This window comes from Aythya ferina, assembly GCF_964211825.1.
Source record: "Aythya ferina genome assembly, chromosome: 9".
Classification (NCBI taxonomy): Eukaryota; Metazoa; Chordata; class Aves; order Anseriformes; family Anatidae; genus Aythya; species Aythya ferina.
Genome location: NC_140305.1, coordinates 22,682,053 through 22,709,997, shown reverse-complemented (window position 1 = coordinate 22,709,997; position 27,945 = coordinate 22,682,053). Strand labels below are relative to the sequence as shown.

Here is a 27,945-nt window from a genome sequence, read left to right as displayed (position 1 = left end):
GACAAGTAATAAGTTGTAATAGGTTTTTGATTAACTCCTTGGCAGTAGGAGTTGGATTTACCTGATACAGGGTCTGTTTCTGGCAGTGGATTCACCAGAAGCCACCTGCTCAAAAGGATTAATTCCGTAATTGAATCTCTGCTCATTTTAGTGAATGTGTTTTGTTTTCTTAGGCCCAGATTGTGGTGGATTCTGGCATGTGGGTATGAAGCAAGGAAGCGTAAACATTTTTCCCTTCTGGTCCTCTTAACGGAAGCTGACCACGCGTGCAGTCCATGTGTTGTAGTGAACAAAAAGAGCGTTCCAAGCATTGTGCCTTGTAAAAGAGAAAAGTAAGGGAAGGCCTATGCTCCTTAGCAAAAACATATATGAAGTAACAGGCAGTGAGATGTCCTAAGCAGAGTTTATACTTAACCTACCCACCCAATTTATAGGAATCAATGTCAGTTTTTTTTTTCTGTTTTTCTTTTTTTTCCTTTTTTCCTGGAGCATGCAATACATGTGCATTTACAGAAGATTTTTGAAGCTCGTGAGCAGAATAGTACGGTACTGTACTGGGATTTTCCACTGCTGTTGCAGGGGAGTAGGGGCTGGGGCTAATGGGAGATCTGGAACCTCCTTACTGCCTCACCTTAGCTCAACCTGCAGTAAATTTATACCTGTCACTGGCTGGAAGTTTGAGCTCAAACAAGTACAGGACTATTGTTATATGTTCTGCTGAAGGGTTTTATTTTATTTTTTTTCCCTTCTGTGTACAATTCAAGGTGTTGACCTGCACAGGAATAAGAAAGGAAATACTCCTCTTAAGAAAAGAACAACAAAAACATAATCAAGTTCATTATCCACGTGAAAGTCCTCAAATGCAAGCTTGGAGGAAAACCTGCAATACTGCTGAAATATACGTGGCAGGGTTTTTCTCCAGCTGATTACTTTTAATAAAACATTTTCATAATTTCCACACACTGGTAATCATTTTATTGCTTTTCTTTATCTATACCTATTACTGTTCATAGCATAGCTGCTTGGTTCTGATAACCTAGTGGAAATGCATTCCAAGAGAAGCTCAAGATTTGAAGAATTTTATAAAATTCTCTGAATTTCCACTTCAAAGTACACTGGCAGAGTTTACTAGGGCTGCTATTAAGACATTTGTAGTTTTAGTATTTTGATCTGGAAATATGGTTATTTCATTTCCTGGTTATTTATATGCTTCTTTTCTAAAGGAATCTAGGCCTTTCAGTTATCAGTCCCTAATTTAGATTTTACAATTAGCTGGCCCATTACTCTAGCAGCAAAGTATTGGTCTATGGGATTCCAGAGATCATCACTGGATAAAAAAATATCAGCCTTACAAAGACAGACCCAAGTGTACAGACAAAATTTTGCCCAGTGTTTCAATATGAGAACCTGTTAACTGGTCACATGTAAATAACCCGTGAAAGAGAAACCAACTTGGCACAGGAAAGGGCTTATCTGTAGACATGCTTGGTTCTTCTCCAAATGTCGTCTTTAGCCACTAAGCCAGTCCTTTAAGGAGAGCCTTTAGTTTGAAAACTGAAGCTTGATTTTTCTCTGCTCCAGGTGCAGTTGGCTTCAGTAGTCACCCAATAAGGTACCTGAAAGGTGAGCAAGCGACAAACACGAGATTTCCTTTGGTCACTACTGATGTATCCAGTTGTGCCCAAGACTTTGGTTTGTGTTGCAATAAATTAATTGTGTGCATCTTCAAAAACCAAATAATTTTAAGGACTAAATTGTAAAAATGCGCTTCTACTTCGATCTACAGCAGGCTGTTATTTATTATAATGTAGGTTTTATTTCCGGTAAACAGAATGAAATGTTTTCTGGAGTTGACTGCTGTCAGAATGTCTTTTTGAAAGGCTTTGGGTCCCTGCTCAGGAGCTCTCTCTTGTGTTAGGGATAACCTTGTTTATTGTATACATGAAATAAACCCAACTAAAATGCCTAGAGATTCTGCTACAGTCAGCAAAATAACACTTAGGACCCTCTATAAATGGGTCCAGCTCCTCATGGTTTGCCAGGCTAATTTTGAAAGGCTAAATTTTAGATAAATAGAGGTAGTTTTTTTGTATACTTTGGAGAAATCCAAGAATTAAGTATTTCTTGTGAGCCAAAGGTGAATAGATTCGTTTACATTTTTTTTCTTTTTCCTTTTTTTTTTTTTTTTTTTTTTTTAAATTTTATTTGCTTTAACTGAGCAGTAGAAGTTGTTTTGTACTTGCCTATATCTTGGTACCTTGGATATCAAACTTTCATAGTTCTTGCCACCATAAAAATCTCCAAGATAAAGAGATAAATCTATGTATGATACTGCCAGGACGAGGGAAATAATTTGCCATTTTTCTTAATTTGGTTTTCTTCCACCAGAATTGCTTTTAAGGAAAAAAAAAAAAACACCTTGTAATTTGTGAATCAAAACCCCACTATTTTCTCTATCTGTACAACTTTACTGACTCTAATGACACTGCATGAATATAAAGTAAAAGCAACACTCAGCTGCCATAGTTATTTTAGCAGTACTCTGGTAGTTTTTAGAATATCAGACATGATTGTGTATCTTTATTCTCATGATCTGAGGATTCAAGTTCACATTAGTGAACATCCTTAAAATCTGAAAGTGCTCTGCAGTGGAGCACAGACATTCTTGCGTTCATATTTTTCAGGTGTCGAAATCAAGCTGCAGGGAGGGAAAGTAACCTTGGGAAGTGCCTGAGAGACTTCCAGAGTCCCCGAGAATGTATCTACCTATGAGTATGCATTAAATGTGGCATTAACTCGCCTTGCTTCATGTTGTGTACTGGGGGGCTGTCAGTGGCATTGCAGAGGTGTGAAGTTGTTTGAAATGGGAGGAGAATTAGCCTGGACTGTATATAGTAGGGCACGTTGTATTGCTATCAAAATCTGATAAGGCCTAGAACATTATGTTGTCTTTGTCTTTTCGATAAAAGTGATTCTGAACAAACCTACATTTAAGATTATAATTTTCGCAGGAAAGACTTGCATTCACACAGAGGGAGGACCTTTATAAAGTGCAAGAGGTTGAAATCTGCTAGAGTAATTTGCTTGAAAGCAGAATATAAATGTTCTCTCCTCCTTGAAAACTATTCTTTAGGGTGCTCCCAAAGACAGAGTGATTTGTGTAAGATTTCTGTGACCATATTGCTAATAATTTAAGTTTCTGAAACATTTATTAAATATCTTCTATTGATCAAATATATATATATGTTATCAGTTATGAACCAAGTGGCACATCTTCAAATAAAATTGCAATGGGACAAGATCCTGCAGGGCATCAAGTATCCTCAATCCTTGCATTTTCAGTAAATGTGAAGATTTTTACTATTCTCCAGAAGACTGTGGTTAGATTTGCAAGATGTCTTCTTTAGGTGTCTATAGGATTCATTGCTTATAAATATTTAAGGACTGCTTAAGCGTAAGCATGTGCTTCAGTACAAAGCCTTCAATACATGATCTGTCCCCTCAAGTTGTAATCCCAGTTAGCTGTGTGCTACATAAGATCTAAATATTGAACCACTAAACTCAATCTGATTCTAATGTTAAATAGCTACATTAGTCCTTCCAGGAGGAATCTGTTCTTTGTTTCTCCCAGGTCTTGCACATTTTCCTGGCTCTTTTCTTTTGTGCATAAACACTGTGTATGAGCATCTGATTCTCTGGGTGCACATGTATAATTTAATTTTTACAAGAAGTCTCACTCCTTCTGGCTCAAAGTTAAATGTATGCATGTATGCAGGATCAAAGCCTTAGATTACAATCAGAAAGTTTAAGTAGTAGGTGGGCTCTGCAATGGGTTTTAATATACCCCTTTTTTGACCTCACATTTATTTTGATGCATTTTAAACTTAAAATGTATTTTACGTTTTAAGCTGGTTTGCACTGGAAATATCCAACTTCTGTGGTATTGCTGACTGGCTATACTATAGGAATAGCAGAGAATCTGTTTAGGCACCTATGTGTTATAACAATATTTAACTCCATGAAACAACTAGAAATTGGAATAAAAAATAGTGATATATAAATATCTTAACTAAATATCTCAACATCCCACATACATACACTACATAAATTCAGAGTTACTTTGTTGATTCCTGAACGAAAGTAGGCCTCTAGCTCTTTTCACACTCCTGTATGGAACAAGCACATAACAGGATTATTCGGGTTACTATGCCTCCCAAAACAGTCGGTGAACTTGAATGCTGGTTGCACTGGACTTTTTAATCCTAGATTAAGTGGTAATAGGTATTAACAGCGTTGTTGGGCCCAAGTAAAAGTCTTCCAATGAGCAAAATATGTAAGTATGCACTTGAGTTTTCATATTCAGAATTTTTTTTTTTTTTAATGTTCTGTTATACCTAAATGTCAAAACTGGCAAGGACTTCTAATCCTAATCGTGCCACACCTGGGAATGAGTTTCATGCAACACTGCTGGATTCAATCTGTGTGCCATGGTTCCTGCATTATTGTTTGTTTCTTTGCCTCAGATAACGGGTAGAGTCGGAGCACATTGTTATGAACCCTTTTCTCTAAACTAAAAAAGGAATAGGATCTGTTCTTAAGTTTTTCACCAGCTTTTTCTTGCTTGTTGTGCCACTCTGCTTTTGCAGCACACCCTTTCTTGTTTCCTTCCTTCTTTCCTTGAAGCATCATATTTCTTCAATTACTCAGTAGGCCTTCCTAACTGTTAAATCTTACTCTAAATTGGAAACTGCCTGCCGTGTTTAATCCAGTTCCATTAAAACACTAAAATCTCTCTTCTGTTGTCAGACGTCTTCCACTGCATGATTATCACAGTCAAATAATGAGGGTCTTTTTCCTCCAAGGTTTGCTGTGAAAGTATCTATCCCATCATAGGAAGCTGGCCCTCTTGGAGTGATTCTGCAAGCCAATTCAGTTGATCCACTGACTATTCCTCTGCTTCAAAGTGACTTTACTAGACTGATAATTTTGTGCTGGTAACATGTACAGATATGGAATTTGTCCCTACAGAGGTGTGATTTTAATCTATCATCAAGAAGATATTTGCAGCCAGCTTTTGTGCAGTAGATTATTGATAGTGTCTCTTCTTTTATGCTTAGCATGCCAAGTGAGTGAGGCGAGCTCTGAAGAATTTCAATGGAGTGGCTTAGACCTCCCTGAATTGGCAAATAAACTGCGCAGTGGGTTGTATTCTCATATATTTTGCAAATGTTAGACAGAAAAATAAATCACCACAGATACTGAGACATATATAAGTTTCAATCTGAAACACGGACCCACTTGCAGAACTAAAATAAAGAGCTGTCCTTTGTGTTTGAAGATGTCAAGCTGCTGCAATCTAGCATGAGCTGAGGTTGTCTGACATCAGTTTCATTATGGCTACTTGCAGGCTTCTCATATTTGGATAGTATGATTGAAGCTTTAGCACAGCATACTCTGTGCAAATGACAGCACCTTGGGCAGAACATGACAGATTTTAGAAAACAGATTAAAGGAAAGTTGAAATGCCTTCCTGCTCTTTTTGGTGATTATTATTACTATTATTAGTAGTTTTGCATGTGGTCTCATACTATTACAACATGTATGGAAATGTGTTGGTGTAACAGAACTTCTAGCATAGGAATGAAATGGAAGAAAATAAATGTAGAGGATTCTTTGTAACACAGAAATTGCTGACTGACCTGATGGTGATGCTCTAATTGCTTTGTACTTTGCCTTATCAGTGGTGTTGAATAGAGATACAAAATGTGATTCAGCTTAAGCAGCATTAGTTTTAGAAGCTGAAGGAAAAAAAAAAAAAAAAAACCACACACAAAAACACAACTATTCTGTGTGCTTGGCTCAAAAAACTAGAATTCCCAATGAATGCCATGGTTGCTGTGCTTTTGCTTTTTAGTTTGCATGTGGAGTGAAAGAAATCCATTTAAACACAAGAAACTCCTTGGTTACAGAGTTTATACCTCTGTTTGGGTGGTAAAATTGCTTAAAATTTCAGGTGGAACATGGTGAAAAGCTTACAACAGGGATTGACTGTAAGGACACCATGCATGTCTTCTGGCACTGCAGTATTCTTACTCATTCCCTAAAAAGAGCTCAGCATCTGGCATAGTGTTTGTTGGAGACGCTCTGCATGAGTGCACCAGAAGAAGATGAATTGAGGTTAGTGTATGTATTGCCTTCTCTCTCAATGGAAGCCTTTGTTCTACAGGAGCATTCTGATTGTAATAGTTTTGCCATCCAGGAACTGAAAACGCATGAGAAACCTTTAGTTCCTTTAATCATTTAGTCATTAAGAGGGTTGCAGAAAAACAAAGGTGAGAGCAGAAACAGAAAAGTAAGCAATAAGAAGGTGATGAAGTTGCCCATACTGTGACATCCAAGACATCCAAGCCTGTCGAGAGCCACGTACCTCTGGAGCTGGAGCTGCGGGCTGGTGGGGCTGGCCCACAGCAGCTGGCATGGCACTATGCACCTCTGCATGGGCAACGGAGACCCCTCCCCATCAGTTCTCCTATTGCCAGTGAAAATGTGTTAATACTGGTGTACTGTCCAAATTTGGTAATGCTTTCTTTAAGGATACATTTGTCTAAGGATATCTGCAGAGAATGTGCCTGGCAATCTAGATTAGAACCCATTTTAGCTAGCTGTAGCCTCAAGATAGATGCAAAATAATTTTGAAATTAAAAATATAATTTTTAATCTTTATTCTACAAAACAATTTTGGAAAATCATTTGCACTAATGCTTGAAGATACTGGAAGAACTAAGGTTTAGGTGCAGATCCAACAAAAAATTCATCCCCTTGCTGTTTGTAATCAAGAGACAGGCTGGAATTTCATATTGTTACTCAAACAAGCAATGATCTCTTTACAGAGCCAGGATTGCAAACAAAGAAGCCATCCGCTTATAAGTTGTGGTTCAAACACAGATATCACTAAAGTGGAAAATGGTCAGACATAAGCAAGTTCATTTCCCCATATCCCCAAGCAGTTATTAACGGTAGCACTATCATTCATTATTTACCTTTTCTGTATTTAATCTGTGACCTAGAGTTAAAGTGCTTTTTAATCAGGAAGCAGTTTTTTGAGCCATGTAATCCCAGCTGGTATTTCTGAATCTATTTATACTCAAATATTTAGTTCATAATTTTTACGCTTTAACAGCACAGTTCTACAACTGTTTTATAATTACTAGTGGTCAGTTAAAGCAGATTAGGATTCAAACTGAAAAAATATTAAAATAATTTCTTAGTACGAAGATTAGATAAACTTTACCATTTCAGTTGATGCCTAATTCATCTCACTGTCTGATGATATTCATTTGGGGAACTTTCATTGCCCTGCAGAAAAAGGAAACTTCAGCAGGTGCAATTCTTAAAGATATTAATAAGTATGGTAGACATTTCTATCAAGGTGGAATATGCTCTCGATAGCTCTGCTTTTGTGATTTTCCTTAACTGGAACACATTGTTTTTGCTAGTCCTGTGAAGAAGTTTGCAGTATGATGGATAACACATCATGAATAATTAGACAATGCTAGGCTGTAAATCCCAAGTGAAACAATGCATCTCACAGATTAGTTGTTTCTTCTGCAAAGGGCAGTATACAATGATGGAGTAGAGCCATTCATTTTAGATACATTCCATTTGCAAGTAATCTTTCATGTGAAAGAAAAACAAGATGTATGATGGTTTACGTGTCAATTAAAGCATGTTTGGAATGAAAGAGCATTTTCAGAAGCCTGAAAACAAAGTTTTTCAGATGAAGAATTAGCTCTTGGCTAGAGACTAATACCTGTGCAAGAATCAACAGTGGCCTCATTATGAACCTACCCCTACCTTGGAGTCTTGCAATTAACAATGAAAATGAATGGGGAGGACTTGTCTTGTAATTAGTGCAGGTTGGGACATCTGAACTGTCCCAGCAAGAGCATCTGAACTTTCCCAGTGCAGTGAAAGAAAACTTCAAAGAAGTTATTATTCTTTCAGTTCAGTTGGCTCATTGGTTGATTGGGTTGGGTTTTTTAAAGGATTAGTTCCCTGCTGTGGCAAATAAGTATTGAAATGCTGGAAATGCTGATTTTCAGAAAGACTGCTCAGAATGAAAGCTGCTTTTTCTTTCTGTTAATCTTATTCCCATGTATCACTAGAATGTGGAAGGTGGGGAATTCATGGAGGAATCTGCATTATGATAGCAGTGCACTTTGACCTTCTTGTGATACCGTCTCTCCTTTGTTGGATTGTGAAGTTTTCAGTGTTAGAATGTCAATCAGTTGTCTTAAATTCATGAGTCTAAAATAATTGAAGTGCATGAAACTGCACTGATTAGAACAATATTATAGATTGAGAGGATATATTCAGAAGTAGAAGGTTCTTTAGTATTAGCTGTTGTTTCAGGTCCCTTTAAAGCTGCTTCCTGTCTAAAGAAATAATTTTCTATAAACTTCTCAATTTTTTTCCTTTAGTCACAAGGACATGCATGCTGCATTTTCCTGTGCTGGTACCATGCCAATAAACTAATAACACAGTGTTCTTCTTAATGAGGTGGCAGTTTTCCTACCTTCGAAAATTAAGAATGTCAGTCTGCAGCAATTTGGCATGAGGTAGCTCTGCCCATATCACTCTCTTCCAGCGGCAGTGAGAACAAAGTGATGTTATTATCCATAAGCCCAGATCCAACACTGAGTTCTCTATGTAATATATCTCCAGCTCTTCCCCTAATCAGCATTGTCCTGTAGAAGTCAGAAAGGCTTTCTCATAGTTATTTCTGCCCAACACATACAGCTGGCAGATGAGAGCGGAAAGGGGTATTTAAGAAATAAAAGGCTAATCACTGCCCCTCCACAGCATGTAGATATTTGAATAATATGCACATTATTGTATAAGCAAAATAGAAGAGATCAACTTATGAATGTGAAAAAATGTCAACCTTTACACAGAAGAATTACTTGCACTTCTGAACTAAATAAGTCAACCTTTACATAGAAGAATTGCACTTCTAGACTAACAAGCCTCAGAAAAAGCAGAATACTGCAAAATGCAGTATAACCGTGCCAATAATTTTCCATAGAGCTCAAGTGCTTTCTCTGGCAAAACACTCCCTGAGTAAGGACAGCAAATGCTGTGGGAAGTGACAAAAATATTTGTTGTTTTAAAAAATGTATGTGGTCAGAAAAATGACTGCAAAAAAATGACAGTAGATCTACGTCCTGTGTATTTTCAGTCTTTCTGCTGACGCCTGTGGAAAAGTAAGTGTGTGCTATTCTTTACACCAGTTAGCACTGCAGAGCCAACACATCTCTGGGAAGGAATGATCTGGATTCTGACCTGGCTGTATTAATTAAGTCCCAAATGTAGAGTCTTTATTGTAGATGATGATGCATGGACTGTAAACAATACAACTCGATGTTCAGATCTCAGGCAGAATTTTAGTGGTGGAAATCAGAAAACCGTTTAAGTCAAGTAAATCTCATCAGGAATCATTCACAACAATGTACATTGAACTCACTGACACCACTTATAGGCTCATTTTTCAGCATATAATTGCATTTTAACACAAATTTCTTCAGTCCTTGTCCTTGAAGTCCTCTTTGTTCATCTGTAAAACAGACAAAGTTCTTTGAGCAGTGGTTAGACCAGCTCAGCACAATGAAGACATTAACTTTTCTGTAACCAGCTGCTTTCTAGCCTACAAATGGTACTTAGGCACTAACAGAGATGAAAGGAACCACCCTTTCTGTAGCAATATATACATTTTTCATTGCATATTTTTTTCTTTTCTTTCTACTTTTTTTTTTTTTTCTTTTTTCCCTGGCTGTTCCAAGAACATGAGAACATGTTCTAAGGATGTGGGACAGTTTCTGAAGACACTAGGAAATTACTGTGTGATTAAATATGTGCATTTGCAGTTTTCTCCACTGATAATGTTTAACTTTAAAGCAATTTCCTGTCCTGTTAAGGGCTGTTTTAATTTTAACAGATGGTACCATTTTTCATCATCAAAACCATAAACCTTTATGTAATTTACTTGCATATAATTTGTATTTATTTCCTTGCAGGTTCTTAATTTTTTGAATGTAATAGCTCTCATTGGATTCTGCCATGTACCGCTATGCTATGCCAAATATTCAGCATTGATTTTCATATTGACTTACATCAATTGTGTCATTAGTGTGAAATGGATGGGAAACATATCAAATATAATATTCTGAATGTTTTCATTCTTCAATCTGATATTAATAATTCAGAATGTATTTAACAGAGAGTATGCATTTAAATCTCTGCCAGGATTTGAAAATAAATTTACCACAACCTCCTGTGACTATATTGGTTCTGTGCTGGCTTATTCACTGTAATTTTTCCGTTCTGTTCCTCTGCCATGTGTATTCCCTCCTTCTAGCTGTCCAAAGCACTTCTACAAGAGTCTGCCCTTCTCAGCCCCATGATTCATCAAACAAAATCACTCAAGGCCCCAGCTGATGTACTTGTATCATCTCAAATAATTCCTACTTTCCCTTATTCTATCAATTACCTTCTGTTCTGAAAAAAAACAGCACCAAAAAACCTGCTTTCACAGCAAACTTTTTCTACATTATGTGGCAATTCTCCTAGAGTCTGCAGCCCTCCTGCAAGGCAGATGGGGAATTCTGTGACAGCTCCAGTTAAAATTAAAATGGAAGTTTCTGATGAATTCAATATGAAAATGAAATTTTGACTGAAATAGTAGCTCTTCTGTTTTCGTTTTCAGCTTAACTTGGATTGAGTTTATACTAGCCTCTTATTTACAGTTTACCATATACTGCAGATTTTAGGATTGATAGTACAGTGCTGTGTTGTGAGAGGGCTGAGGTGGACGTGGAGGTCAGGATCTTGCTGGCCCTTCGTAGGCCGCAGCGGCCAGCAGAGCGTCGGCGCTCTCAGGCGACCGCGTTCGCTGCAGGTACCTGAGGCAGCGTGCGCTTCCCAGGCCACTGAAATCTGAAAGGATGACCGAGGCAGATGGAAGCGCAGATGTTTCTGCCGAAATGATGTCTGGTGAAACGGTGAGCATGTAATTGAAATGATCATCTTTGGGTCTCAGAGTTAATTCACCGTTGAGGTAAAGGTGTACCGAGGCTGTGGCCGGTGTGTTCAGACTGCCTGCAGGCTCAGGAAGCACTCGTGTGTCTGTCCTACACAGGCTGCACTTTCCTGCTGCCTTGCTCTACTCATTGCTGACAGGAAACCGTTTTCAAATGTACATTTTGTTGCTCAAATGCAAGCTGATGCTAATCCTAACTCCAGCCCTATTTAACAATCTTTCCAGCTATCTCACCTTACTACTTTCTATGGTTCAGATATGCACAGTTTTATTGTTACTGTACTCTGCTTGTTATAGCTTTGTGTTCTTCTCTCCTACCATTTCTATGTTTTCCTCAAACTGTACTTATGCCAGAAATCTTTCCTTCTTAGCTGAACGTGCCAGTAATCACTCCTCATTCAACATGTTCTGACTGTCATTCTGTGTTTTCCCTCATGTTGGTTCCTCTTGTCTCCCTTTGCATTCAGGCATTTCATGACAGCAGGTTATATTATTCCATATTGGTAAAACACCCTGTGAATGTATAAACTTATATACATGATTTTTAAGAATCACGTAGAGCTGAAGAAGTGATATTTTAAAATTCTTTGGGACTGATTTCAGTTTGGCATGTGTTGACTTGTGCTGAAATTGCAAATGTGTTTTTTAAGTTGGTTGACACTCGAGTTATTCAGATGGTGTATATCTGACGAAGAACAGTACGAGGCAAACTGAAGTTGATGAGTGTTCGGGACAGACAGGTGTGACAGTCATCTGTTGTACAGGTGATACAAGCAAAAGATGATATGCCAGTTGTTTTTAGTTTACATGTTAGGATACAGCTCTACATGACCTAGCCTCTTTAGAGCATTTGTGTACTTTTGCTGTTAAACACATTTTCAATACTGATTTCAGAGGTGTTTTGTCTGCATCTATTTTAAAACACCACATGTTATTTTACCTTATTACTATTATAACATTTTTCTTTTCATGTTGCATAATTGTTAAGCTAGTAAATGTGTTGGACTTAAATGAACGCTGTCATATTTTTGTACAATTTCTTTGTATCCTTTTTCCTCATAGGGGATGGAAAACAAAGCTTTCAGGCCTTTTATATGGGTTAGCCTTTGCCTATTTATTGTATTTATTGTGCTTTTTCCCACCTGATTTTTTTTTTTTAATTTATTTTTGATGGGAGTTTGCACTAATGGCTTTTTGTTAACTGCTATTGTTGTCCCGCAGTATCAGAGATAAAAATGGTCCTGCTCTGGGAATTGGTCATGACAGTTTGGTGCAACTGCTGTTGCTACACTACAGAACAACTATCTTGGAAAATAAAATGTTTTCTTTGTTCTGAAGGATATCCATGACCATTGTCAATCATATAAGGGGAATTTTTTCCCTAGCAGTTTCTTTAGAAGATCAGCTTTCCCTTATGTAGTTAACTCAGTGGGTCATCCATTGTGCTAATCACTTATGGCCTCAGTGCATCAGAGGAAGATGCATCACACCCGTCAGATAGCAGTAGCTGTGGAATATTGCTATAAATTCACTTTTTTTTTTTTTTTTCTTCTTTCTTCTTTCCCTTCCCCTTTCATCTGAGAGCATATATAATGAACAGCATGAAGGCCCACAGTCTAAGACAAATCTCCAAGCTCCAGCCATACTGGCCCTGGCCTCTACCTGTATTCTTCTGACTGCCTTATGGATATGCTGTAGGAGAGCAGCCTTTGTTGCTTGAAGGACACCTTCTGCTCCTTTTCACTTGTTAACTAACGGCAGCATGTGAAAACATGCATGTTTACATGACAGTGATATTTCCATATTCTATTGATATGGAGATAAAAACCTGATTATTGCAGAAATGTCTGAAACTTTTGTTGTTGTTGTTGAAGCTAGTTAGGATACCAGAAACAGGCCAACTCTGCCAGTGTGGACCTTTACAAAAGTTTATGTATCATGTTAAGGTGTGAAAAATGCAGCCCTACAAAATACTTGATCTGCAAAAATAATTACATATAGTTTTGACTTGTAGAGAAGCTGGGAAAATCAGCCTTTTTCGAGGTGCTTAGCCATTCTCAAGATCAAACACTACTTTGTAACAACTCTGACCAGGTAGATTTGGCCAACATTTTTATGACCACAGCTTTTCACTGGGTTACCTTGAATTGGTTGAAACACAGATCCAGGTACTTCTGAACATAGTCTTCTGTGAATAAAAATCAAGTGGAAATCTGCTGTGTATTACCCACAGTAAAGTAGCTTGAATCTCAGCTGAATGGTTCTGATTTTGTCCTATTTTTTCCTGATAGTAGATTATTTAAATGCCAGTTTTACTTTAACCTTCAGAAATAAGGAGGCTGGTAATCCAGTTATATTTTGTGTTTGCAAATTGTAGCATTTTATTAATTTGTTGAGATTATTTTGTCTAATTTTTGCTTAAATCAGCTTTCCATCATGCATGCCTTTCCTGACTGGTTTTGTTTTCTGATGTGCAGTGTCACATAACACAGTATACATCTAGAGTATTTACTTTTTTGACAGGGTAATACAGAACATTTTCAAACTTATCTCCAGAAAATCTCATAGAGATCTGACAAGATAATGGCTTTTGCCTGTACCCCATGCCTTTTCACGTTTAGTTATTCAGTCTCTTATCTGGTGCTGTGAGCTCCTTAGATAAGTGTTACTTGATTGTTTAATAACTAAGGTGCTTTTCATAATGCCTATCATGCTGCCAGAAACCATGCTGTTTATTTCATTCATGTTCTGATCAATTGGGTATTAAGTAATTACTATTCTGGGCCATCTCCAAAGGCTCTTTGCCTCTGCAATACCCTCCGTTACAAGGATGCTGTATTCTGGCACTCAGTTGTGTTGAGGTGTGTTGTAACTAATTACTGGAGAGCAGTTAACAAATACATTTCTTGGTCCATAGGAGCCAAATTGCATGCATTGCCAGCAACACTGAACCAAGCGATTCAGTGTCGTGCACGTGAAAGTGCTCTGCAGATCTTGAAAATGATGTTGATTTTTCTTATGACAAATGTGGTAGAATTTTGTTTAAAATGTTTAGTTTGGTGCCCTAGGCCAAACATCCCCACCAGGCTGTCGTTAGAGGCTATCTAAATGGCCGAGCGCTCATTAAGGGTGGAGAGCACTTAGTCTGCACCTGCAGAAGAGCAAATGCTGTGGCTTCCTCTGCAGGGAGTCAAATACACTCTTACCAAATCATGCTCCGTGAACCACACCAGCCTACAGTAAGTGGGGGAGAGCAGGGATTTGCTTCAAAATTGCTCTGCTGCTCTGAGCCAAAATGCGAATGTAAAAACAGCCTTTGTGTCTATATCTCTGCTGTGCTTTATCCCCCTTCCCTCTGTATTACTTGTTAGAAAGATAGATCTTACAGCGGGGTAGCTTTGTGATCAGAAGTGTGTTAACCATGGTGTGGTAGTTGGTTGGTTATAAGAAACTCCCATGATAGAAGCGGCTGTGAGGGAGTTTTACATCTGTCTTCCAAAGCATACATTGCTCTTCTGCTCGTTGTGAAAGAGCTGGAAGACATAAAAATAAAATAAAACAAATAAAAAGCCCATGCAATTGCACCAAACCCTCAGTCATGATACATAACTGCAGTAGGCAATCGTAATCACAAGGTCTTTTTTATTTTATTTTATTTTATTTTATTTTATTTTATTTTATTTTATTTTATTTTATTTTATTTTATTTTATTTTATTTTATTTTATTTTATTTTATTTTATTTTTTACAAATGTTTGTCCTGCAAAAGCGAAGCAGTAATAAAAGCAAGTCACCAGTGGAGATCACTGGAAAGGTGACCAGGGCATGCCTTTGCTGACATTGAACGTGCCTGCAGCAGCAAGGGAGATAGATTTATATTAACAACTGAGATTGTAAAAGAAATACTGAAAACCAAGCCCCAAACCCTGCGCCTTAGCAAAATCATGTGACAAAAATCTTAATGAAAGTGGGAAACACCATGAATTCACTTCATTTTCTTTACAAAGGAATCCAGTGATCCTCTTTCAGGCAGTTCATACGACAGACTGCTAAGTAAAGAATAACAGGGAGTGATTTACATTATCACCGAATTCAATCTTGAAGCCAGTAATTTTGGTGTCAACCTACAATTACAGGCAATCACTTCCACTCATCTCGTTGTTCTAGTCTGATACTGTTTACAGTGTGTACTTACCTAATGCACAGCAGTGCACAGAACTGACCCTACTTTTGTTGTAATTAATCAGCTATTTAATATTTTCCTTACGAAGTAACGTTTCTTCAGTGGAAAGCTATAGACAGATGAAAGCATTTCAAGTTAAAAGAGGGAAGAAATCCCTTTTCCATGTTGTTTCCCCCCTCTGCTTACTGTGTAGCCTTCCTTACAGAAATGGCATGTATCAGCTTGTGGCTTGAGCACGTTAAAAGGATTTCTTGCTAACGTAGGCATATGGTGGCCACCAGAAAGCACATGCATGTTCTGCCAAGTTTGCAAAACTCTGGAAGACTTGAGCAGCACTGTCCTAGGGCTGGAGCCCCCCAGCTTTGTGCCAGACACAAGGTGAGCTGCTACCATCCCGGTCACAGCAGAGGAGAGGCAAATGGCACTGCGTGTGTCAGATTTCAGGTTGGAGAGAGTGCATTCCTACCTTGGAGAGGGATCTGTCCTTCTGTTTCTATGCCCAAGCCTTAGATTTATTTTTGTTGGTGACTGATTTAATTGGATTTCCTTTTTTTTTTTTTTTTTCCTTTTTTTTTTTTTTTTTTTTTTTCCCAAAGGTAATTCATTGAGTAATTGTTTAAAACTGTTTTCCAGTTAGCCTTGGAATACAGAGACATTACAGTACTCCCTTGGATGAAAAATAGGGGATTCTCCTTTCTGGTCCTCTGAAAAACCCCAAAGAACATTTACAGAATCGCTGATAGTCCTAGTTGCTCACAGATAGGTTTGCTTACTTTGTTGGGAATGTAGCAGATTTTGCCTTAACTGAAGTTCATCTCGTGAGCCACGTGGAGCAATACCACTGACATTTCCATAATCTGGGTAGTGTCATTAAGGAAACTACGTTGATGATCATTCCTAGGTTGTATTGATACCAAGAAAATCTTAAACACCACACATTGGCAAGTTGGAGAAGTGTAACCACTTTCATGTGAATCATTCCAGTGTAGCATTTAAAAAAATTCTGGCAGCAATTTCAGTCTTCGTTTAGTTGTACTTGTTTGGAGAAGTGATAAAATAAAAAGATGCAGGTTTTGGGTTTTCAGTGTAACAGCTTACAGACAATATTGAAGTTTTTGATAATTACTGAGAGTTCCTCTGTGTGACACTTTTGATCATTATATTTTCATAAGAATTTCTGATTTTCTGAGGAACACAGACCTTTGTGAGTTTTTGCTGTTATAACTCTGTGGTTTCTTTTTTGGTAAGTGTAACCCTTACATAAGTTTTCTGTAAATTCTTCTCATTAGGCAAAATGTTGTGTTTGATTCATTTAACCCATCTACTTGTGTGATATGGCAGTCACTTCATTAAACATCTAGATGAGAATAAACAGAAAGCAAGCTGTCTTGCAAAAACAAGATCTTGTATAATATGTTAAACTATATTAATCATTCCAGTTTTACATATTAAAAGATAATTAGTGCTTATAGCATAAAAACCATGGTATACAAAAAGTGAAAACATTTTTGTAGTAGACACACACAGATATACACACTTAATTTTCGTACAATAGTTAAAGCCCTGTTATATTTCAGCTGATATTCTCACATAATTTCCTTTCTCTTAAATAAATTTTCATCTTCCTTACTGAAATCTGCAACTCGTAATTTATGCGGTGTGGCACTTTGAAAGAAAGCCTGTACAGCATAAATTTAGGCTGAAGAAATATAATCTTCTAGTCAAAGAACAGCACTCTTTAGGGAGCTATACCTAGCTAGAGGTCTGGGGGAAGGAGAGCACGTGGCCGGTCTGTGGGGAGTTTTGTGTCATGCTGCTGTTGGCAATGATGAGGTCAGTGCGCTCCAGGCCGTGGCTCCTCAGGAGAGCGGCTGTTTCTGGTCCCCTGCCATCAGACGTGGATGTCCGAGGGGTTTTGGTGAATAATCTGCAAAACAGGGAACTGCAGCTAATCCGTCCTGAAGCACCTAGGAGGGCAGAGTATTTTGTCATTCATGTGGGGCTCGTACCTTGCCACCCATGTAGTTGTCCCTGAACAGCTCTGTGGCTGACAAACCTTTATACCTTTCCTAGCATTTCAAAGCAAAAAGACATTCCAGCTCCCTCATACAGAAGTCTCTTCCTTACCTTGCATTTAAGGGTATTTTAAGTGTGTGTGCGCGCAAGTGGAGCTATAAGGATGATCACAACGGTCTTGATTTGGCCAAGATGCATCTCTTTAGTGGCTGTTACGTAGGTGCACATTCTGAAATTTTGATGAGTTGTAGAGTAGCAAGAAGTACTCGATGCTTTAGTGGGCACTTTTACTCTGATCCCAGTTCAGTCACCATTGAGATGTTGCTCTCATGCTGAGGAATAATCCGCAGTAAGTACCTGGGGTTTGATGCAGAGTGGGTGCTGTGCAGTGATGGGTGAGGGAATCAAGTCCCCGGGGACATGAGTGGGGCGTTACTGAGGAACTGTGAAGCAGCAAAGATAAAAGGAGGATAATGGTTCATAACTTTCAAAAAAAGTGATTCTTACCCTTCACCTACGCAGTCCTTGTTATATTCAGACTTACTGCTGCTTACTTTCTGTTACTGCTGCTCAATTTTAGGAAAAAAATTATTCACTCTTGTCTTTCTGCTGCTTTGTTTTGCCTTTTATTTTATTTTATTTTTGGATAGGGGTAGGGGAGCAGAGTCATGGAGAAAAAAAAGCTCATTATCTGTATAACTGTATTATTAAAATAGAAAATCCTACAGAGAGAATACTGCCTCTTTGCCTTCCTTTCCCAGGAGGTGTTTTTTTTCTTTCATTTTTTTTTTTTTTTTCCTCCCTCTCCTCCCCCTTTCCTTTACCTTAGAAGAAGGGAACAGGGAACAGTTAGCAGCAACTCTTCCTAAACACAGGACCTAGACTTGTACTGGATGCTGCATTTCAGGACTTCATCTAATCACGGCATAGAATAACAGGAAGCCTGAAAAATCATCTCCCAAAACAGAACCAAATTATCATTCTTTTAATCTCTTCAATCCCATTCAACTTCTCAGTGTAGTTGCAGTGGGTAGACCTTTTTTGGCTGTAAGCGAAGGCAGCTGTTGGCTCACAATACCTGATTCTAGCCAAAATGATCAGTCTGGCAGTTTAACGAGCATTGATATTCATCCTCAACTTGTAAAAAGCATAAAGATGTATACTAACTGTAATGCAAAAATAAAGATATATTCCCTAATAAATGTGAATTGCATCAAAACACAGAAACCTTGACAAGTTTGCGTGAGTTTCTGTATCCAGGCTTTTGACCATGTGCTTATACCTAAAAAGTAGCAGAAATATTGGGGTCTAGCATAAGCAGTGTGTTGTCTTCAATGGATTTAAATCCAAAAGGAACAAATATTGATGCAGTAAATGTAGGAAATACACTGTTGATCAATATAATATACTAAACATGAGGTTATATAGTTATCAGTCTTTATTTTTATTTATTTATTTATTTTTTAAGCAAGAAGGTATGCCAGAAGCATGGGTGAGGTTAACTGAATTAAATTTGCTTTGTAGTAATAATTTTATGTTGTGTTTTGAAATTAGACACATCTGCACTGTAAGTGGAAACTACCCATTTTATTTGGCTTATCTACCCTTCAGTTGCAGAAGTGAGTTATTTACTGCTGTGCAAAGGAAGAAGTCTTTTGGGTGTTGTAAAGCTGGAGCATGTTAGACCCTTTGGGTGGGTCCTGAACCTTTTATGTGTGCATGGTCATAAATGGTGCACAATACACTAATAAATAGGACCCAGGTAGCTTCAGTGGCACATACATGCCAGATGGAGCTATATACCTTATTTGTCAATGGAGCAGAATTTCAATGAGAAGACAAATGGGGCTAATAAAGCATAAAGCACTTGTAGCTTCACAGCGAGGTGCTGTGTATGCTTAAGGCATCAGTATGAGTTTTACAATATTAAAGATTACCTAAACGTGATGAAATTCAAAATTGTAGTTAGATGTAAGCACGGCACTGGATTAACTGATTACAGCAGCCTTTGAAAAAATGAACACAAAATCTGTAGATCTGTACTGTCTTGAACTTGAAAAATAAAGGAAAACTAGAGTTAGGGAAAATTATCATTCTGTGATGTACACTTAACTTTGAAGATGATAAAATTGAGCAATTTTTCACAACTGAGTATTTAAAAGGAGAATTAGACACATGCATGAGAGTGTGGGTGTATGGCCATACAGTGCTCGAATGCATTTCAGCTGGGATATTTCCCACCCCACTAAACTGAAGTATACATTTTTTTTTTTTTTCTTTTCCCCCCGTTCTTGCCAGTTCTTCTCAATCTGTCTCTTTTGTCTGTCATTGAAAAGAGAACATATGTTCTCTGGTAGGTTCTTTGTCACTTATCTAGTGTGATATAAGGAAAAAAAATCATGAAGCCCTGCCCAGCAAATTACCAATACTTGTTCCTGCAGATCTGGTTTGTCAGCCCCGAATGGCTGCCCCCTCAGCTCATGTGATACATCCCTGTCTGTAGGAGTCCGGTGCGAGGGTGCTGAGAGCCTTGGTTAGGATTGCAGCGGGCTGCTGCACTATGAGTCAGCTCTAGGAATAGCGTGCGCTTCTGGCAGCAGCCTAGGAGAAGTTTCAAGCCCTGTTTGTTGTTTCAGAGAAGGAGAGTAGCCCCTATTGATGTCCTAGCCAAAATTAATCAGAATGATAAGAAAAACATTTCTCCTTTATTCCAAGGCATTATGTGAAATATTGCTGAAGCAATGGCACCAATTTAATTGTGCAGTCTCATTATTACCAGATCACAAGGTAATTTCCACAGCTTTCTTTTCTAATATACATATGCAAAAAATTATTTTACTTGTTATAACTATTTAAGTCCTGTGGTGGAATACTTTCCATTGATAATAATATTTATTCACATGGTTAGAAATGTTACTAAAGGACTGTGAAGTTGTTGTTATTCCGAGTAAAGGATGGTCTTCTAGATGTCACATTATAAAAGAAGTTATGTCTTGCTTAAAGGGCTTAATCAGGACGATTATCCAGTAAAGAATTATTTTCAGATCATAATTCAGATCTCATTGCCATTTGTTATATCTGTGGGTCAGTTAAAAATGTTTTTAATGCTTTTGCATTCTTTTTTGTCTATTCCTTATTACAGTAGGACTGGAATTGGCCTAACAATTAAGTGAACACCTAAGGAGTTAAGTATAATTATATGCTCTTTCTCAGTTGCAGTAACTTGCGACTTTACATGTTATGGAAGACAAATATTTCTCCTTTTTTTTTATGCGCTAAGTTTAACAAGATAACACAAGACAATTCATCAATCCCATTTTTTTTTTCTGTTCTTATAAAAACTACCAGTTAAACAAATGCCAAAAGGACGTCACTCAGTCTGCCAGTACAAAAAATCCCATGACCTGTCTTTATTCTTGTGGAGCCATTATTATCCTTCATTATTTATATGCAAGATAAAATAGCTGAGCTTACATTAATATGACTGGGAACAGAAGCTACACTTCTAGAGACAAACAGAGAGGATAGTAAAATAAATGAGTAAATAATGGATTTCTTTTTCATCCTTCAGTTTACATTTTGTTACAGAATGCATTCTTTTCTCAATGCTCTCAAAACTAGCTGCTATAAATTACTGAAAGAACATGCTTTATATTATTACTTATTTTTTAAAAAGAAATAACTTTCTAATTCATTAATTTGTTTTCCTTTTCCCCCCTACCTTACAAACAGAATGAAAGAAGTCAATATTTATGTGAAATAACACCAAGTAATTGAAAGATATTGCTTAATAGCATTACCTGGCATTCTCTCCCTTTGGGTCACTTCCAAATTCATGTCTGTGCTCTGCCAACATACAATAGTGTTCTTGTTCAAATTTGTCTTGACACGGTCCCTACACACTGTAGGCAGACATGTCTTGGGTTGTGGTAGCCCAGAGATGTGGTTTGGTACCATCTTTGTTCTCATTGTTCCTGACTTTTCCATGTCTAAATATGTCTTCTGATCTGCAGTCCCTCAGCAGCAAAATACTATTTTATTTTATTGACTTTCTAATCCATCTAATATTTGTTGTCGAATCTTAAGAATTTCAAAGCACCTCAAAGTCATAAGAAAGAGTGTCTTCTCTACTGCAAAATATCATAATTGTTATGACTGCAAGATTTTTCTGACTTTTCTGAAGTGTCTGTAGTGAGGTCATGGGATTCTTTTTTTTTTTTTTTTTCTCTTTTGTGTCACAGTCATCACATTTAAATCCTAGCTTCTCTCTTCTACTCTGAGGTGTCGTTCTTTCTAAATCACTAGGGCAATGTACACGAACCCTTACTAAATCCCTTCAGGGGCTCTTGCCAAGGACTAGTCTTGTTTTTGAGGTTGGAACTGTAGCATTCGGGGCCACCAGATAAGCTGTTGTTTTGATTTTATTTTATTTTTGCACAACTTAAATGATGAAATGTTAATGGGTCACAGTTAATTAATTCTTTCCATCATGACAAATGATTGCCTCCAGCAGATCTCCTCTTATGAATATAGAAAGCAGAGGGTCTTCTCTGATATTATTTGGACAAGTTACTTGACCTGTCAGTCTTGTTTAATTATTACAGCTGCCATTAAGAAGCAAATGTTAAATGTCAGAAGACAACGGCCCCCTAAAATGCCATGTGAACAAAGTGTTTTTTGCATTCAAAACCTTTCCTCTGTGTGACAGCAATATTGATACAGGCTATTTGAAAACTCATCTTTGAGGTTTCATCACATGATAATAAGTGTTGGAACCCTAACTCTTTTCCAAATCAAATCTAAGCCCAGTGTCCCACTGTGATGGGATGACTTGGACAAGCAGTGCCAATAGGATGACTTGTATATACAGCTGTTCACTTTTGAAGGTGTGCATTTTATAATGAGCATGCTTGATGGTTTAATTAAAAGGAGTACAGCCTCCTTTTCTATGATGAAGTGAGGAGAGATCTTCCCTCCTTTGTTCTGAATCTGTATGAATGTCGTTCCTGTGGTGAAAGTGGTGTGGAGGATGTGAGCAGCATAAGTTTCCAGTCTTAAGAAATCGGTGAGCCATCAGTGACTTTGTGCCGGGCCCTGAGCTGATGCACGGGTGGGCATACAGCCAACCTCAGGCAGTTCAAAGGCGGACGGCAGAAAATCAGGTGAATGGACTGAAGCAACGTGTGGTCATGAAGTAAAAATCTCAGGGAGCCTGACCTTGTATTTGTGTCCAGCAGCATGGTACTAGCGTGCACTTCAGTTAATTGCTTTTAAAGTATTTGATCGTTCCACTTACCAGCATAATGCTAGTACTGTGTCAGTGGAACAGCAGCAGAAGCTGGGCTTAAGGTCACACATCTGTTTACATCCCCCCCCCCCCCCAAAAAAAAAAATATATAATAATAATAATAACCAGGTTATTGTTTAGCAGATTTTGCAGAGGAGGGGTAGGCTAATACTTCTGTTGTTTCTCTTCTCACACCCTAAACAGATTGTCAGTGGATGTACCTTATACTTATTCATCACAGGTGAATACAGATGGGCACAGAGAACACATGCATGCATCTCCTTTCACTGACAAATACTTGACTAGGCATGGATCTTGCTTAGGAAAGAGTAACACTCTTGAATTGGGGAACAAAAAGCAGTGTGCACTAGGATGGCTGCCCTGAAGGTGGGGTAATGAGCAGCACTTTGCTTCTCTTTGTGAGCGATGCTTATATCTTTATCTTACTGCCAAGTCCTGAACCTCTGAGGGGCTGGCCAAGCCGTGTCAGCAGAGGTGTTTCCATCAAGTCCCACTGCGTTATTAGGGGCCCAATGGCCTTCAGGGCAACAGGGAAAGTGGTGCAGACCTCTGGTGTGGGAGGTCATTTCTCCATGCTTTACAGCTCTTTGCAGTCTACAGGCAATCTAGCAAAGGCAAGGACCATACTTCTTGTGGAGTGTGAGCTGCATTCTTTTGATGGCAGAATGGAAAATCACAAGCTTTGACAATTCATAATACTGCTTTATTGACAGCACTACACGAAGGTGTTCATTCTCTGTATATGAATATTTTTATTATCTGCTAAGTGTAAGATTCCCATATAGTATGCATAAGTTGACTACAAAGAATAATAAGACAGTATAAAAACAAAACAAAACAAAACAAGAAACAACCAACACCTGGGAGCAACTGTCAACACATCGGCACCTGTAACTCTATCTACTACACTTGTTCATAACTATAGCTTAGCATCTATTTTTTTTCCAAACAAATATATATAAATTATTCATTCACCGCTGTGCCATGACATTGATATATATACATATACATATATATATATATATATATATATATATATATATATATTTCCTCCAGTGACCAGGGAGGTCTTATTATTCTAGCTAAATCATTTAGCATGAATTTATTATAATACTAATGATTTTTGATAGCTTTGTGCTTTTCAGTGTAGGTGAGGACTGAATCCCTGACATCTTTGTCAGTAAGTTCAAAACTGGTCATTTAAATTGAAAAAAAAATTAAGGAGAAGTCATACATAGTTGGTTGCTGTACGAGAAGCCCTTCAGTATCTCCAGGCAGTTTTATTATCCCACTGTGTTTTCAGTACAGAGCCATGACCCTACACTGGGATAGAAGCCAAAGGATGAGCAGCATGAGATATTGTAATTTGGTTTTATTTGAGACCTTTTTAACAATATAATAATTTATGATAGCCAAGCTTTCCTTTCAGAAAAAGTATAGGAAAACTGATTTTTTTTTTTTTTTTTAAGTGATACGTTTATAGGCATCATATATAATTAATCTAAATATCCTTGGTATTGTAGCGTGTAGGTATGAATGAGGTTAGAAATCTCACAGCAGGGATGGTGTACATTGAGTGCTTTGTTTAGAAAAGTGTTTGAGTCAGCACTGTTCTCTGACACGTGTTGTGTCTGTGCAACCGCAATATTCAGATACTGAAGAACCTATTTTGCTGAATCTAATTGATTCACACATTCTTTTCTGAAATTGTTTAATATCTCATGTTCACAAAGATAGCAACTTTTACACATCATTTCATTTAAAATGTGGGATTCTGGTTTATACTTGATAAGCTACGAACGATGCTGGGAAGCACTGCATTTTCATGAATAATAGCTGGAATACCTGAAACTTTTAAAGCAGCTTTTTTCCCCCAAGTTTAATTGGAGCATTCTAATGTTTGCACATAATATGAAAATTATATTTTGTGACATTAAGCTTTCAAATGGCAGCTTTCAGTTCATGTTAAAGCAGAACTCCATCCTGCTGATGGATTCCAAACAGTTGCCTGCTATAGCTGCAGACTTAGTCTGGATTTTCTGTGCTGTAAATAGAAACTGAAGTGAAGCTTGAAACGAGTCATCTTGCTTCAGCATGCACTAGGTTCTCAGAGCTGTACTGTTCTAAATAAGCACACGCATTCCAGGACTGTTCTGAATTGAGTTTCAAATTGAATTTCAAATTGTTGCTCGCTTCCGAGAGGGAGCAATAGCAGGTCTTGGTGTTAACCTTTAAACAGAGGTTTTAGACAATTGTTAAGAAATGGCCGTAGCCATGTTTATCTTATTTGAATAGCCAGATCTATTCATAGTGATTTTCTGAATTTGTAGATTTGACATATTTTAGCTGGTATATCATGATTTTTATAATGCTGTTGCTCCTTCAGAGAGCTATTTCTTAAATATTTAGGGGGTAAATAAAGAACCTTCAAAAGTCTGATAGATGTTTTTATTAGCTGTTACAACCTTTTAGAAATGCAGTGCTATCATGTTTGAATGGCTCTGCTATGAGACTTTTGGCAAACTGTGTTTCTTGGCTGAAATAACTAGTAAAATATTGATTTTGTTTACTAACTTTCCATGGACGTGGACAGATGACCATATGATTTCAGTCTGTTAATCTTGTGCTACTAACTCAAATAAAGAATGGTATTTTCTTTACTAAAAGCAAACAAACAAAAAATAAATAAATAAATAAATACCATATCAGTGGTTACACAGTACATTTTTTCAGGGTGAACATTTATTAGGCTGTTCTTATACCAGACTACTCTTATTAAATGTTAACTAAATTTATTTTAAAACTCCTGAAATCTGTGTTGCTTGTTCCATGGTATGAATCTGTTATCTGTTAACGGAAAGGTAATGAGAAAGAGATGGTAAAAGTCAGATTTGCTGTTCATATCCTTATATCATTATATCGGGAGTATTTCTATCCCTAGAGCTTGATATACCGTTGGGAAAATTTCCCATTCATCGTAGATGGGCAGACTGTGGGTGTGGAAAAGTAAAGAAAACCATTTAAAAATTGACACAGCTTGCCAAAAAGGTAGATGGATTAGTCTCAGAAGAGCGCAAGTAATAGGAAAAACGAAAGAGGCCACTGAACAGAAAGCTGATATGCAACCTATCTATTTTTTATTCCTTGTAAGGCCAGATATGCTCTATATGGTGCCCCAGCATTTGTTCTGTCAGTGAACCATACATGTCACAAAAATCTTAATGGAAAACTTGAGTTGCCTTAGAGCACTAGAGAACAGTCGTCTTCATGTCCTCCTGTCTTTCTGTATTGCCCAAATAAGCAAGGATTTTCAATGGAAATATTTTAAAAATCTGAAGTAAGGGTACTTACCCTGCACTGGCAAGGCCATGCGATGCAGATTTAGATGTCCAGGAGCAGGTACCCAGTCTTACGCTGATGAGGTGTAGTGTTCTGCTGCCTTACCTCCACAGTGCAACAGAAGCAAAGTCACAATTAAAAGCATTAAAAAGCAAAATTGGCTAGTTTTATTGTAAATCTTGCTTACTGCAGTAGTGCTTACAAATCAGCACAGATCCTTTTAAACTAGAAACACTGCAAACTCAAAGTAGTAGACAATTCCTGAGCTGAAGTTTACCATTAAAGTAGATAATGCGTCCAGATGTGGGACTGTTCCTTTTGTTTCTGCTGAGTTTGAACACAAGTTTATAGAGCTCATCCTTAGCTGCTGTGCTCAGTTACTACTACAATGCTATTAATGAAGACATTGCATTTTTTTTTTATTTTTTTATTGGTGACATTATGCCCTCAGATGTATTGGAACTTTCTTTCATTTGGTAAAAATACAGTTGAAAGAAAACTTCAGCTACAGTAGAACCACACTAGAATGTATTCACATAATGGAAATGAAGCATATTAATTGGATATGTATGAAATGAAAATTGCTTCACACAGAAACAGAAATGAAACCTACTATTTCCCAGGTATTAATTTTTATTTTTATTTTTTATTTTTTCCATCTGTTGTGATAACCATGGACATTTTATTATTATTATTATTATTATTTCCATTTAAAAAGACAGCAACACTCTTTGGAGATTCAAACTGAAAACATGCTTGTTTTAAAATGGATTGTTAAACTGAGACCTGGATTGCTGATTTATTTGCTGCTTTGTTTGAGTGGATCTAATCTGTATGTACACTGAGGATTCTACCTCCCTCAATTTCAGTGAAAAACTGCAATTAAGTCTTTGATGCAATAGGATTAAAGAATTGTATTGCATATGACATGACATTTGTGTGCAGAATTATTGAAGTTATGCTCTCAGTGACATTTTTACTTGAATACAGAGATAAAGACAACCTAATTTATCTTGTATATCTCTTTCAGGACCATCCCTCTGTTTATAATACTTATGATTTTTCCAGTTTCATTTAAAGCATGCCATTTCCTTGGAATGTTATTTTGCAGCCTATTAGACCTCTTGTTTGTTTCCTTTTTTAATATACAGTTTTCATATACCTTTAAAATATAGGAGACAGCAGTTTTTGAATTTTTGACCCCATGGAGCACAGTGAAAGTTGTAGAGAGGAAAAAAATGGCAGTAAGTTATACATTAATTAGCTTTGATTTAGGACAAATGAGTACCAAATACTTGGTGAAATATTTATGTTCTGGAACCATCATTTTTCTGTAGCTTCTACTCTGTTTCTATTGCCACTTTATCTCCTGTACCATTTTAAGAGAAACAAAACTACTAACAAACACCTTCCTTTAGGAAATATTATAATTTTCTAATTTATTTTTTTTTTCTCTATAACCATAACTATAGGTACAGAAGGTCACTAGGGTAGTAAAAATGCCATGGATTTAGGGCTAGCATGACAGAAGTGCTTTTCCTTCACTAGCCAGGATGTATATATGCTCAGGTAGCATGCCAAGAGTCAGATGTCCTCTGATAAATGAAGAGGACAGAATAAAATCCTGTTCTTTAAGGGTACTTGCCATAAAATGAGATTGTAGATGCACAGATAAAATTATTACATTAAGCATTTATGTGGCTTCATATTGGAGATGTTTTTTCCCCTTCCAAGTATAAATGGTTGGCTGATGCTCGCATGTTCCAGGCTTGCACCATCATTCCCCTGAATACAGCCAAATTGTAAGCTACTTTATGACACAGGGTGGCTTCACACCCAGCATTATGTGGGGCTCTAAGCAGACAATGGCTTGGCACCAGTTTACTCAACAGATTTGTTTTGCTCTTTCCAGTTTGGAAGAGACTGATGTCAAAGGAGTTGATTTGGCCAATTGCTCAGGAAAAAAAGCCCAAAAGACATCGCTCTTTAAGAGCAGCAAAATGAA

General features: G+C 37.4%; 1 protein-coding gene across 2 annotated transcripts in view; it reads left to right on the top strand.

The window, feature by feature from the left end:
• NLGN1 (neuroligin 1) overlaps nt 1-27,945 on the top strand; it is a 423,737-nt gene that overhangs the window by 60,148 nt on the left and 335,644 nt on the right. The window lies entirely within an intron of this gene.